Raw genomic sequence first — 15,087 nt, 5'->3', positions numbered from 1 at the left:
GGTGATAAGAGGCCTTTAGGGGTACTTGGTAGGGTAGGCAAAGTCCGAGGAGGGAGGCAAGCCGCAGGTGTCACTCAGCCTCAACAAGATCATGTCTCAGGACGGCGTTAGGTGAGATGGCCGTCCTGTGGTGTGTGTTACAGAGAAGTTGAAGGAATTTAAGGTGGTGATAAGGGGCCTTTAGGGGTACTTGGTAGGGTAGGCAAAGTCCGAGGAGGGAGGCAAGCAGCAAGTGTCACTCAGCCTCAACGAGATCATGTCTCAGGACGGCGTTAGGTGAGATGGCCGTCCTGTGGTGTGTGTTACAGAGAAGTTGAAGGAATTTAAGGTGGTGATAAGGGGCCTTTAGGGGTACTTGGTAGGGTAGGCAAAGTCCGAGGAGGGAGGCAAGCAGCAAGTGTCACTCAGCCTCAACGAGATCATGTCTCAGGACGGCGTTAGGTGAGATGGCCGTCCTGTGGTGTGTGAAAGAGAGGTTGAAGGAAGGTGGTGATAGAGGCTGTTTGTGGTACTTGATGGCTTGTGCCAAGTCTGAGGTAAGAGCTGCTTTTTACTATGAGCATGCTTGGAGCATTGTCAGAGAATTATGTTTGGTGTTTAAGACTTCCTCTCATTTGTAAGCTTGCTGTCTGAGATGAGATTTTTTTAGAATTGTTCAGCAGTTGTAAAAGTGTGCAGAGCGGTATCGATGTGAGCAATGTTGATGGTGAGTAATTGGAGGATTGTTGTGGTTGTTACAGTGCGGACCCAGCGCGGTGGTGGATGAGGGGCTACATGCCCAACGCTCTGGCCAACACCATCATCACCCTGCTGCAGGACATGACTGCTGTAAGTGTCACGGTACTATTTTGTCCTATGTTACTGCTCTATGGGGGAATGATGGATGCATGGTGCTGTATGCTGCAATTATAGAGGGACGGATGGATGGATGGATGGAGTGCCTGACTGACTGATTGACTTTCTGACTGACTGACTGTCTGGCTGATTGACTGACGGATGGATTTACTGACGGAATGGATTTACTGACCGATGGATTTACTGGGGAGGGATGGGGGGTACAATGGAATGTGCAGAAACGATTCATTAGGTTCAAAAATTCTGATCGTGGTGGTAGCTATGAAGATTATGATGGTAATGGCATTAAGTTATGAAGGAGACCAAAACATGACCAGAAACAGAATGAAAACTCAAAGAACTGAGCCAAAATTGTCAGAATGATTTACAGTTGTTTGTGGCGTGCAATGTGACAGGGCAAGTTGTCGGAGGTGTGGGCCAACGTGACGAAAGCGGCCATTGCAGAAGCCATCCTCAACGTGACTAAGCTGGACTCTCCTGACAGAGAGCCTGACGTCTGTCCACAGACACCCACGGTGAGTTTTCAGCTGTGATTCATTTTGTTTTATGCAGTCACTGCTTTCTTTTAGGGAGATGTGTATTTGTGGTAATATTATGGAGATGCTCCAAATATCCCTAGTTTTCTGTTGTTGGCAAGTCGTTAGTGAGAAGTTGGTTTTAAATAGCTAGTACTATGAATGTCTTTTTTTTCTATAATGATTTTTTGATTTTCAGCTGCGGAGAACAATAATTTACAGAACATATTTTTAGTGCTAGAAAATTAACAATAATAACAACGATGATGTTGCAGATGTGGCTAGCCTTGGCATCACTGTGTGTGCTGGGACCAGATCACGTGGAGAGACTGTCTTCTGGGGAATGGGTCAGCAGTCCTGACTCTGCACATGGAAAGCCAAGGGTCAGTTGTACCATCTTACTCCCCAAAACACCAACAAACCCCCCCCCCCCCAAAATAAAAAAAGAAGAAAAAAGAAGATAAACCAAAAGTGAATAGATGAGCAGATGTAAGGATTAAATGATAAGTGAAAAGTCAGCACAAAGGTGAAGACAAAAGCAGATGATTCATTGTAGCTGGAATGGCAGCCCGCTGCAACAGTGTATTCTAGCATCATATTTTCTTGAAGGTAAATTCGCATGACTGTTTAATTCCTTGAAGTTAAATCCGCATGACTGTTTTCATACAAATGTTGTAAAAACATGCTTGTGGCACCCAGAGAGACAACAACCAAACAGTCTGGGCTTCAGCACATTGGATTCTAAGCGTAATTTGCCTTTCTTTCCTTTCCTTTTCCTTTCTTTGTACAGTGGAACCCCCTATAAAGACCCCCAATTTAACATTTTCTCCTTTTTAAGACCTTACTTTTTTAAATTTTCTGTTCATAGCCTCTGTAAATTACCCGCATTTTAAGACTCCCAGTCCTCTGTAAGACCTGATTTTCTCAGATTTATTAGAGGTCTTAAAAAGGGGGTTTCACTGTACCTGTTGTTTAACTGGAAACATCTGACTTGATTTCTGTATTTTCAGCCGACGTGTGACAACCACGACGACAGCATGACTCCGGCCATCATCCTGTGCGCAGACTGTGGGAACCTGTGTGCCGACTGTGACAGGTCTCCTCCACCTGCCTCGCAAGATGCGCTCCCATCAGAGACAGGTCAGAATGTGCTTGTAACCTGTGAAAAAGGATGGCAAAATGTAGACACCTGACGGCAGGAAGATTTTGCATGTTTTGCCTTTGTTTTCTTGGCTTATTTTCATGTACTTAAAGGCAAAACCCATTATTATTATTTTGTGTTTCTGTCAGTCCCAGTCCCTTTCAGCTTTTTTTCTTCTTCTCTGTCCCAGATACATTAGGCCAACAGAAAAAAATAGTCTGTTTACGGTATCCCGACCAACCCTATTTTTTCGCGCGACCCTAGACTTTTTTTTTGCATTTGGGGGAAAAAATGATAAATAAATAAAATTTAAAAAAAAATATATATATATTTTTAAAAAAAAGTCTTTGTTTTTGGCAAAATAACTTAAAAATGTGACCCTCCACCACGAAATGAGTCGCATGTCACTTCGCGCGGTTCTGCGCTAGGCTTAATATAAGTCCGGGGAGTGTCTGGTAACAGTGTGAGGGTCACCTTAGTCACAGGCTTATAACTCAAACAGTTTTCGCTCTTATCTAAAACGGTTTTCACCACTAGATAGAGCATACAATACTCTTTAGAAAAATGTAAAAATATGAAATTCATGCAAAGGTGACTTGCGACTCATTCCGTGGTGGAGGGTCACAAATATGGTTTTTTGGAAAAAAAAAAAAAATCCCGACCTACCGACCCTATTTTTTTTGCCTATGTTACCGTAAACAGACTATTTATTTTTTTGGGCCTTATGTCCACGGGTGAATGTTAGACTAGGAGATGGGAACGGATGATGTGAGGATGAGTTGTATTGGGACTAAAACGTAACAGGCCTGGGAGAATTCCAACTATAATCTAACTGTGTGATACTGGCGCGTCTATTGTCACAGGGATCCCTAATGATAGAGACATATTTCTTTCCTTTTAATCACAGCAAGGCAGCTTGATGTGAATAGGGAAAGTGTCTGGGGGTGTTTATGAAGCAATGTTATGAAAGCTAGGTGGAAATTACATATGAATGTGTGCAATCAAGAGAGTTGTGGAAGAACATCAATCCAAGCTGCATAACCACCATGCTTTCTTATGTGTGGTTAAACCTCTCTGGAGCCCGGTACTCCCCATGTCTCACCAGGCTTGCCACGAGCAATCCCCCCAAAAATCTTTCTAACTACAAAAAACCCAAACTTTCTTGCATGTCACAACACAAGCATTCATACACAGAAAATCCTCAAACACTGTGCTTATGCGAGCTAAGTAATCTTTCATACATGAATGGCATGTTGTGAGCAGGTGTTCAAAGAAGAAGAGGAGGCCATCAAAGTAGACCTGCACGAGGGATGTGGCCGCATCAAACTCTTCTGGGTCATGGCTCTGGCCGACTCCAAGACGCTGAAAGCCATGGTGGAGTTCCGCATTGGTAAGTCAGGTACAGTGGAACCTCCCTTCAAGACCCCCCATTTAAGACCTCTTCTTTTTTAAGACCTTAGTTTTTCAGACTTTCTGTTCCTACCCTGGGTAAATGTACCCCCATTTTAAGACTCTCTCCATTTGTAAGACCTGAATTGATCAGATTTGGAGGTCTTAGAAGGGGTGTTCCACTGTATTCACAGTATTTCTCATGTGTGCATAGTTGGTACAATGGCACGGTTGGCCAAGTGGTAAGGCGTCCGCCCCGTGATCGGGAGGTCGTGGGTTCGAACCACGGCCGGGTCATACCTAAGACTTTAAAATTGGCATTAAATTACATATTCTTACTCCGAATCACATAAAAGCATTGACGCAGTCTTACATGCAAAAGGTCTGAAAAGGCTACCCGTCTTAAACAATTTTAAAGGGGAGCAACCCAACACAAAAAGTGTAAACAGGCAAGGTAGTGACCATCTACCCAGGGAGTTACCTCCCATCTAGGGTTATGTGACGTCACTTCCCCCTGTAAACACCACATGCTTCATACGACATTTCAGCCTACAGCAGAGAGGTCGTCGAATTTTTTGGCTCCGTGTGTGGCTGAGTGCTGGTGTTCGTAAGGACACCCACCGGCCGCCTAACCCGTCTTAACGGCTTGCCTTTACGTGTTTGGTGAGCTCTTTCCATTTTGGTCATTATTTTGACAAGAATGTTGTTGTAGTTGCTGACTTTTCGTCCGTTTTTGCGGACTTTTAAAAATTTTTCAGTAACGCATTTTGGGGCTCCACGTTTGCTTGTCAGCTTAGCTGACGGCGAATGTGGCACGGCCTATATTTTGGATAGGTAAACCTTATTTTACCTCTTTACTTGCCTTCTGCTTTGTTAGTTGGTAAGCGCTTCCTTTTTTAGTCATTAGTTTGACAGGAAGGTTGTTGTAGTTGCTAAATTTTCCGTCCGTTTTGGACTTGTTAATTTTCAGTAACTCTTTGTTTGCCGCCTGTTGTCTGCGTCAGCGTGTCTGACGGTGAGATAACATGGCTAGGTGTGTGTCATTGGTCTTTCAGACCATTGGCATTTGTTGTTGTTTCGTACTAAGCATGTATAACCGCTTTGTCCGTTACTTATTCTGCCCCAAATGAATTTGGGGGGCAGTTTAGCACGTCTGTGACGTGTCTTGCTTCTTGCTTTCCCTCTCGGCATCGGAGCGCGGCGCTCTGGTGTCTATACTGTTTTGCTCTCTTTTTCCAGAGTTTCGCAGTTTGGGAGGGAAGAGTGCAGCTTCACACGCCGTCTCCAGCGTTGTACTTCCGCCGGCGGTGGTGACGGCCACTCTTTGGCTTCCTGTCGGCCACGGCTCCCGGCCGCGGGCCTTCAGCTGCGTCTGCTGCCCCTTTGGGGGGCATGGACGGTAAGTCGAACTGCTCCACTGGCTCTCGTGAAGCCACCGGACGCTCTCTTTTGAGCAACAGTTCTTGGTCGCAGGCTCACTACCTGCAAACTTCCTGCCCGTCAGGATATGCTGCTCGTCTTAGTTCCGATCGTATAGCGAGAGGGCTATGACTGAGCAATGGCGGCTTCCGCTTGCGGGAGTCGCGTTTCCGGGTTTACCCGGAGGCGAAGGTCAATCTGGCACACCCACGAAGGTCCCTGCTGGTGTCGACTGCAAACTTCCTGCTAGTCAGGATATGCTGCTCTTTCTAGGCCTGATCGCACAGCGTGTACGGCCGTGACTGAGCAATGGCGGCTTCCGCTTGCGGTAGTCGCGTTTCCGGGTTTACCCGGAGGCGAAGGTCAATCTGGCACACCCACGAAGGTCCCTGCTGGTGTCGACTGCAAAACTTCCTGCTAGTCAGGATATGCTGCTCTTTCTAGGCCTGATCGCACAGCGTGTACGGCCGTGACTGAGCAAGGGCGGCTTCCGCTTGCGGGAGTCGCGTTTCCGGGTTTTCCCGGAAGCGAAGGTCAATCTGGCACACCCACGAAGGTCCCTGCTGGTGTCGACTGTGGACTGGCCTTCGGGCAACCGGGCTTCCGGCCCCAGTCCTCGCAGCAGACGCTGCCGCTGTATGCGGCTTCGTCCGTTGCTTAATCTTCTGCTCTTTCTAAGCCTGTTTGCATTGCGTGCACGGCTGTGAATAGGCAAGGGCGGCTTCCCTTTTCGGGAGTCGCGCTTCCGGGTTTTCCCGAAAACGAAGGTCCTCCATCCCGTGCACTCACAGAGGTCATGGCTGGGGTTGACCGTTGACTGGCCTTGGGCGTTCTGGCCTCGGCCTTAGTCATCGCAACAGGCGGTTCCGTTTATGCGGCTTCGTCCGTTGCTTTTCCGGCTCAGCCCGGAGTTGCCGTTCCTCCCCCTGCTGCGCCTATACGGAGGTCAGTGAGTGAGGAACAGGATACGTCCTACGGACATCCGGACAGTCGTCATTCCGGTTTACCGGGAGCATAGGTCCTCCTTTGCGATTACACTGTGTGTCTCTACTGGAGTTGACCGCGGACTAGCCTACGGGCGTTCGGTCTTCTGTCCTCAGTCCACGCAACATTTGCTTCCGCATTGTGCGGTTTTGTCTGTTGCGTTTCCGGCTTTGTCCGGATGCATCGTTCTCCTTCCTATCACTGTTAGCGAAGTGAGGAACGTCGGCTGGCCTATGGGCATGCAGGCTTTCAGCCTCGGCCGGGACGGTAGTCACTTCACTGGTCGGGTGTTGCGTCTACTGTCTATTCAGTTCTGGTGGCTTCGGATGTTACCTCCTCTTTGTCTTACCCTCTTATGGGAGGGGTGAGACAGGACGGTTTCCGGTTGAACGGGTTTCCGGTTTTCCGGTTATCCTGTTCAGTAGCTTTCCACTTGCAACTGTGACTTCGGTCAGTGTCAGGTCTCTGGGCTATTCTGTTATACAGCCTTTAGCCAGAGACCAGACACGTTCTGTCGAATCTCTCGGCTTCTCTCGAGGCCTCGATGGAGATTACTTCCAGATTTTTTATGGAGGGACATTGGCTTCCTCTTTGGTTGCATTCAGCGATGTCGGACTTCCGTTCCGCGAAGGAGGAGTTTTTCCTACTTCCGGTTTGATAGTCACCTTCAATGTGGGTACCATCTTCCGCAGGTTTTGGCTGGCCATCTCCTACCGGAAGTGGTATCCACGGGTTCCGGTTCTGCTGCTCGGTTTTCACGGGTCAGTTCCGGAACACGCGCAGCCTCGGCTGTCTTCGGCTACTCAGGCTTCGTCTTTTGTTTCTTCCTGTCATAGGAAGTTCTCTTGGCTGAAGCTGGGTCGGATTTTGCTGGCGTCTTGCTCTTCCGCGTACACCTTAATGGGAACGCAGGAACTTAGAGGAATTTGGACGTCAGTTTTTGGAATTTGCCTCTTTTTCGGAGATGATCGTCAGAGCGCTCTCGCGCTCTTTCCTGGAGTCACTAAACATTTCACGCTTAGTGTGTGTCAGGACACTGATGGCATCTCCACTCGTTCAGCCTGGCTAAGGCGAACGAGGAACAAAGAGGCTGTCCTCCCTTCACCTCGCTTTACAGTCGGGTGTAGGGAGGACTTGTTTCTCTCGCATGCTCAGGTCTCTGAGCAGGCTAGGAGGGACATCTGGGCTTTGATCGGAGTAGAGGGATCTGCTTTTTGAACTTCGGTGTTTTTACCAGAAAGCAAAGTAGATCCCGTGGGTTAGAGATCAGCGGATCTCTGACTTCTCTCTACAAGGGTTAAAGCAGAGCTAGCCTCCTCACGGGAAGCAGGCTCGGGCCTCGGGATGTTTTCAGCAGGCGGCCAATGGGCAGTCTCTGTCTGATTCTCGAGAATTAGATCACCTTTGGGCAGGGAGAAGGGCAGCCCTAGGCTAGCCTCTCTCCCCAAGGAAGTGCCCCCGGTCTCACCCCCCCCCTCCGCCCTCCACTTTGGTGATGGCGGGGCGGGTCTTCTCCTTGCAAGTTTTCATTGGATGGTCTCTGTACACAGCCAATAGTTTGTGGGAGTGGTGAGGTCGGGGGACTCCCATTGATCTAATGAGTGCATATTTATTTATGCGTCAGCCGATCCTTTCACGGTGTCTAGGCCCATCAGCTCGAGCACCCGCTGAGGTCTCTTCTGGTCGGTGCTAGCGCTGTCCTTCGGTTTTTACAGCTTCAGTCCTCAGTTGTGTAACAGCAGTTCAGCCACGGGCTGCTGCAGTGGCACTTCCGGTTTACCGGAGAGGTTGTTTCTTTCACAGACGCTTCTAGGTACGTCTGAGTTTCGGAACAGCGGCTGACCTTAGGGCATCCAGGGTTTTTTAGCCTCGGCTGGTGCAACAGCCATTCCACCTGTGGGCGGGATGGTTGTTGTTTTCCCTGTTCTTGTGGCTTCGGACTTCGACTTTCTTTCCTTTATTTCATCTTAGGCAGGAGATGAGATAGGACGATTGCCGTTTGAGTGGGGCTCCCGTTTTCGGGCTTCCCCGTTCTTCTCAGTTTGCCACAAGCTGCTGGACTTGGTCCTGGGCGTCTTTCGCAGAGTCTGACTCCGTCTTTCTCTAGCGATCAGACGTGTTCTGGTGTTTCGTCCAAACTTAAGTTGCGCTTGAGTTGGCCTCGGAAGTAACATTCAGATTTTCCTGGGGGGACATTGTCTTTGGCAATGCATGTTGGAGGAGTCATTCTTTGTGGCTTATCTCCTCTCTCAGGTTTTTGGCTACGAAGTTTACTTGGGGTTGTTGAATTTCTTTCATTTACCTTCAAGCAGACTGTTCTGTAACACTCTGGCTTTTAGTCATTTTGTTTTGGGTCACCGGTCACTTCAGCAGCAGTCGTCCGCGACAGCTGCTTCCAGTTTCGGCCGGAAGTAAGAGGTTCACTGGCTAGTGCACAGGCTACTGTCACGTCCGGTTCGAGCTTCGACTTACGTCAGCAGTCGTCCGCGACAGCTGCTTCCAGTTTCGGCCGGAAGTAAGAGGTTCACTGGCTAGTGCACAGGCTACTGTCACGTCCGGTTCGAGCTTCGACTTACGTCAGCAGTCGTCCGCGACAGCTGCTTCCAGCTTCGGCCGGAAGTAAGAGGTTCACCAGCTAGTGCACAGGCTACTGTCACGTCCGGTTCGAGCTTCGACTTACGTCAGCAGTCGTCCGCGACAGCTGCTTCCAGCTTCGGCCGGAAGTAAGAGGTTCACCAGCTAGTGCACAGGCTACTGTCACGCCCGGTTCGAGCTTCGACTTACGTCAGCAGTCGTCCGCGACAGCTGCTTCCAGTTTCGGCCGGAAGTAAGAGGTTCACCGACTTGGGCTTCACGCCATTCCTAAGTTTGATTACTTCGGCGTGATCGTCTTATGGTCGCCGCGAGGTTTGTCCCTCACCTCACTGATCGGACTACCTTATGCATAGATCGTTTTTTCGGTGCATGTGCATTTTCTTCCATCCGAAAGGGGGGGGGGGGGGGGGGGCAGCTTGTCTTTCCCTCTCTACTCGGCTCGGCTTAATCCAAGGCTGGGTTTCTCTTTCTGGGTCGCTTGGTCCAGGAGATTGGAAGAAGTGCTGGGCACACATTTCTGGCTCTCTGATGTCGTCTTTCGCAACTTTTGCCTGAGAGACATCACGACTGTCAATCAGGATGGTTCTCAGGTCCTTTTCTGCTTTTGGCAGTGGGCCAGTTCCTGGCAAGGGTTAGAGTGAGTTAGTTTTTCTTTCTCACTGGGCCCTTTTCCTGACCTTTTGGCAGCAGGCCAGGGTTTTGGCAAGGTTTTTAGAGTGAGTTGGATTTTTCTTTCCCACCGCCTTGTTGAAGCTATCTGCTTTTATGTGATTCGGAGTAAGAATATGTAATTTAATCGAAAATTTTTAAGTAAATTTTCATTTCATTAATATACTTACCCGAATCACATAGTGTATGCCCTCCCGCCAACCCCGCATATGATTTTTAGTCTATTAAGTCGTATGAAGCATGTGGTGTTTACAGGGGGAAGTGACGTCACATAACCCTAGATGGGAGGTAACTCCCTGGGTAGATGGTCACTACCTTGCCTGTTTACACTTTTTGTGTTGGGTTGCTCCCCTTTAAAATTGTTTAAGACGGGTAGCCTTTTCAGACCTTTTGCATGTAAGACTGCGTCAATGCTTTTATGTGATTCGGGTAAGTATATTAATGAAATGAAAATTTACTTAAAAATTTTCGAATCTAGTGGCTGCTCTGCCTGGCGTCTGGCATTATGGGGTTAGTGCTAGGACTGTTTGGTCCGGTGTCAGAATAATGTGACTGGGTGAGACATGAAGCCTGTGCTGCGATTTCTGTCTTAATGTGTGTGGTGCACGTTATATGTCAAAGCAGCACCGCCCTGATATGGCCCTTCGTGGTCGGCTGGGCGTAAGCAAACAAACAAACAAATAGTTGGTACATTGAGGAGTTACTGAAATAGGGTTAACATTTTGTGTGGCAGCAGTGGCTACCAGGAAGGTACATGCATTGATGATTTGCTTCAATGAGAAATTTGTAAAAAGGGTGATAATCTTCCACTTTAAATGGTGTAGAAAAGGGTTAGAGGTGTCTGTGGTGTAATCGCTTGTTTCAAGAGAAATCAGACGAAGTTCTATCGTGATAATGTAAATTAGGAAAGAGCAAAATGAATGAGGAAAGGAAACAAGGTTGTAGATTTTGTTATTATTTGCTTCAAATGAAGAACAATCCTTTTTCATTATGGTGGTATCATGAGGACAGATCAACTTATTGCATTTTAATTATTGTACTTGAAAACAGATTAAACAGTGAGGACAACATAACAATGAAATGTGATCTTTTGATGTTTCAGGCAAGCAGCACAATGCAGCGGCAACAAGCACATGCCGATTCTGTGGCAGCTCCGACACTACTGGACTGATGGCAATGGGCAATGTCTGCTCCGACCCAGAGTGTCAGGTCAGCCAGCTTTCTCTCTTTATTGAATTTGTGTAGATTAGTTTGGCATTTTGTTTTTTGCTTATTTGCTGGTTAGTCTTAATTTTTCAGCTTGATACTCCCGTCCTATGAAACGTCTGTTTGAATTATTTTCGACTGACCAAAACTCGTCCTCATCTGCAGTCAGTAATTTTTCTCTCTCTTGTTTTATTTTCGACTCAAATGGCCTGGACTTAATTCTTCTGCAACCAAAACCCTAATCACATGTGATGCTTGATTGTGTCGAATCTGTTTTTGAATGCAATTAATTCATCCCTTTGCCAAACCTGTTTTATTGTTTCTGTTACAGTGGAACCTCCTTTTTAAGACACCCTAAATTAAGACTCTCCCCTTTTTAAGACCTTGTTTTCTCAGACTTTCTGTTCATAACCTCTGTAAAATTACCCCATTTTAAGACTCCCGCCTTTTTAAGATCTGATTTTCTCAGACTTTTGGAGGTCTCACTGTATATTGAGTAATAATTTTTATCTTATCATTATTAATTTAGATTTACCAAGCACGGTAAGAGATCCAGACAAAACCAAACGGTACTAGATCCAGAAACGCAGACGATGTGAACACGTCAGCGAAAAAGGGTGAAGTGAAGATGACGCGCCCGCGTTATCGGATGACGCTGGTTTTGGCGCCAAGCGCTACTAGCGACGTCCGGTAAGGGCGGTCACTCTGGGGTATAACTCTAGTTTCACTTTGGTTTTCTTTTCGGTAGTTAAGGGGTTATATGCAAGATAACATTGTGTTGGTAAGTTTAAATAAATACGAAAATTATTATAAATGTTCATGTTGTGGCCTCACCTTACAGACCCATGCCAAAGAAGCGTGCACCAGGACGCTGGAGTGCGGTCACCCCTGCGGCGGTATTGTGAATGAGGACCCCTGCCTGCCCTGCCTGCACCGCTGCCGTCCCACTGACCAAGATGCGCTGAAGCAAGACGTTGACGACATGTGCATGATCTGCTTCACCGAGGCCTTGTCTGCCGCACCGGCCATCTATCTCAAGTGTGGCCACGTGTTCCATCTGCACTGCACGCGTATGGTGCTGGAGAAACGCTGGGTCGGCCCTCGCATCACCTTTGGCTTTTCCCTCTGCCCCATCTGCAAGGTAAGGGATAGAAGTTTTGTATGAAATGTCTGTTAAGACTGTCCTTAAATTATTGTGACTGATGTTAACTTCGCGGAGTCTCTTTAACAAAAATTCAGTGCCAAAGCTTGATGCAGCAACCTTCTTGAAGTAGACTTCATCCAATTGATATCAGGCGTTAGGGTTAGTAGTGTAATGTCTGTTTGACACTCTTTGGATGTTGTTCAGCTTGAGGTTTGCACTCGTCATGTTTTCTCTTGAACTTGCCATGTGAATGTGTGGGTTTCCAGAAGTTGCATCATTCTCCTTAAAGCTAGAATAAAGACATCTACTTTTATGGTGTAAATGACTGTTTGTTCAAAGGTTAACTTTCTTGACACTTTGAGAAAATTTCTGCCATCGCTTTCTTCATCACACCTAGCTCTTTGCTAAAATTTTTGTATTCTCCTTTGGTGTGTTCTTTAGGAGTGAGATTAGACAGGCTTTTCCTCTTACCATATGGGATATGTCTGTATTTTGCGATAAAAATGTTCATTTTGTCCCCACTTTGCAGAGTGAGATAGAACACAAAGTGCTGCGGTCTCTGCTGGATCCGCTTCGTCAACTATATGATGACGTCCGTCGCAAGGCTCTGATGCGATTGGAGTACGAGGGTCTTCACAAGGCCGATGCAATCACGCGACCTGGGGGGCGTTTCTATGACGATCCAGCCTCCTTTGCCATGGAGAGATATGCCTACTACGTCTGCTACAAATGTGGCAAGGTTGTGGTTTTTATTTTTCACTAGGCATTCAGGATTACACTGAATGATATAATGTTCACCTGACCGTTCTTGATGAAAAAGTTCAGTGCAGAAATCATTTGAGTAGTTTTGTAGTTTTGTTCTTTGGTTTGTTTATTTGTTTTTGAGAAAAGACAACATATGAGTAATATGATAGAATTAATGAGTTGGGTGTGAAACTTCTCTTTCCTGAAAGACTTGGAAGTGCATGAACGGAGTTTTACATATAAAAAAACAAGAAAGGTAGGTTGTTGGAACGTTTGTTATTGACAAAACAAAACATTCACATCACATTCATTTTTTTCATTCGCTCGGCTTCCTGACGAGTGGACGTAAACTGATAGAACTATCAAGATAAGTTTTGTGTGAATATTTGTTTGTCTGTTCACTTAAAAGACCGTTGGGTCGAAATATCTGTGAATGTTTTGTTTTGTCAATAGCAAACGTTCCAACAACCTACCTTTCTTGTTTTTTTATTCTGAATTTTGGAACGTTGGCAGTCTCTTTGTTTTTGGATTTGAGTTTTACATACTTTTAGAGGCTTCATGGCTGTATGATTCCCAAGTTGCCAAAATTCAAAAACAAGTTTATTCTTCCTTGCTTTGTCTCTGTCGAAGACTTGCTTTTAGGTTAATGACAAAGGACATTTTTCAAGAGAATAATGTGTGTTTGATGTCTGTGAAGGCGTACTATGGAGGTGAAGCTCGCTGTGAGGACCAGGCGGGAGGGGGAGAGGTGTTCGACCCCAAGGAACTCGTCTGTGGGGGATGCTCCGATGTCTCACGTGCTCAGGTGGGTTGGAATGCTATTGTTTCTATTGGATGTTTTAAGTGGGGTCGATGTGAACTGATTGCTTGTGTTTTTGACTTCTTTTATTCTATGATTTAATTACATATTCTTACCCAACTCACATAGATAGCAATAACTTCATTTTGTTGCTAAGGTATTGAAGCACTCATCCGTGGTAACACGGGAGGTAACTCTTAAAAACAAAACTCTACACCATATAAGGCATGGTCCAAGGTAGTTACATTGACTGAATATTTCCCCACCACCTTAATTAGCAATCTGCTATCTATGTGAGTTGAGTAAGAATATGTAATTAAATATAAAGTTTCAAAAGTAAACTTTGATTTAGTTAATATCCTTACCAACTCACACACTGAATTCCCTCCCAACCTGCCCCGCATATTGTGTTTAAAGGGGTATGTGTTTCAGAACGGAATGAGTGTCACCGGTGTATGTCCGGCGCATGCGCAGGACACCGGTAGGGGAGGTAACTACCATGGACCATGCCTTATATGGTGTAGAGTTTTGTTTTTAAGAGTATACCTCCCGTGTTACCACGGATGAGTGCTTCAATACCTTAGCAACAAAATGAAGTTATTGCTATCTATGTGAGTTGGTAAGTATATTAACTAAATCAAAGTTTACTTTTGAAACTTTATATTTATTGGTTTATGATGGCTTCAATCAATAATGCGGGAACTTAGGTTTTCAGTGAATTGTCAGCAGTTTCAGTCTGAGAAAAGTAGCCAGTGACTAATTTAGGAAGAAACATTGTTTGTCACTGAGGAATGTTCCGTGATTTCAGGCAAGTAGCTGCACAAAAGTCAAGAAGATCTATCGACTTTTTGAGACAAGTTATGATCTTTTCATTGAAGTCATTTGTTGCATCTTGAACTGTTTGTGATTAACAAAAGTTGCACAATAATTATTTTACAACGCAATATTAATGTGTGGTGTGTGTTCAGATGTTCATAGCAATATGGATGTGTGTTCAGATGTTCATAGCAATATGGATGTGTGGTGTGTGTTCAGATGTTCATAGCAATATGGATGTGTGGCGTGTTCAGATGTTCATAGCAATATGGATGTGTGGTGTGTGTTCAGATGTTAATAGCAATATTGATGTGCGCTATGTGTTCAGATGTGCCCCAAGCATGGCTCCGACTTCCTGGAGTACAAGTGTCGCTACTGCTGCTCGGTGGCCGTCTTCTTCTGCTTTGGCACCACCCACTTCTGTAACCAGTGTCACGATGACTTCCAGCGCGTCACAAACATCCCCAAGACCACCCTGCCGCACTGCCCTGCCGGTCAGTTTCTATGTGTGTGTGTCTGGAGGTGGGTGAGGTGGGGTGAAGAGTGGGGAGGCCGCTAGAAAAGGGTTGGTTGGGGGAGAGGGATGCATGTACCAGAAGGCATGGAAGATTCTGTGGTACCATTTTAGATTTTTTTCGTGAAATGTGTGTTCTGTTTGTGTCCAGTTTTTGATGTGGTCTGGTTGTGTGTAGTTTTCTTTGCAAAGTGTCAAAAGTAAAACGAGATGATGTTTCTTGTGGACATTGAGCTCAGACTGATTTAGGGCTTTGAGAAGTGTGCACACACGTTTTTTAGTACGTGCAAGTCAGCC

The 15,087-nt window shown here is 46.2% G+C and overlaps 1 pseudogene; it reads left to right on the top strand.

Annotated features, from left to right (window-relative positions):
* The window catches only part of LOC138968959 (E3 ubiquitin-protein ligase MYCBP2-like), a 148,839-nt pseudogene that overhangs the window by 130,651 nt on the left and 3,101 nt on the right, over positions 1 to 15,087 (top strand).

Source organism: Littorina saxatilis, linkage group LG6 (genome assembly GCF_037325665.1).
Source record: "Littorina saxatilis isolate snail1 linkage group LG6, US_GU_Lsax_2.0, whole genome shotgun sequence".
NCBI classification, from domain to species: Eukaryota; Metazoa; Mollusca; class Gastropoda; order Littorinimorpha; family Littorinidae; genus Littorina; species Littorina saxatilis.
This window is presented reverse-complemented; position numbering and strand designations above follow the sequence as displayed.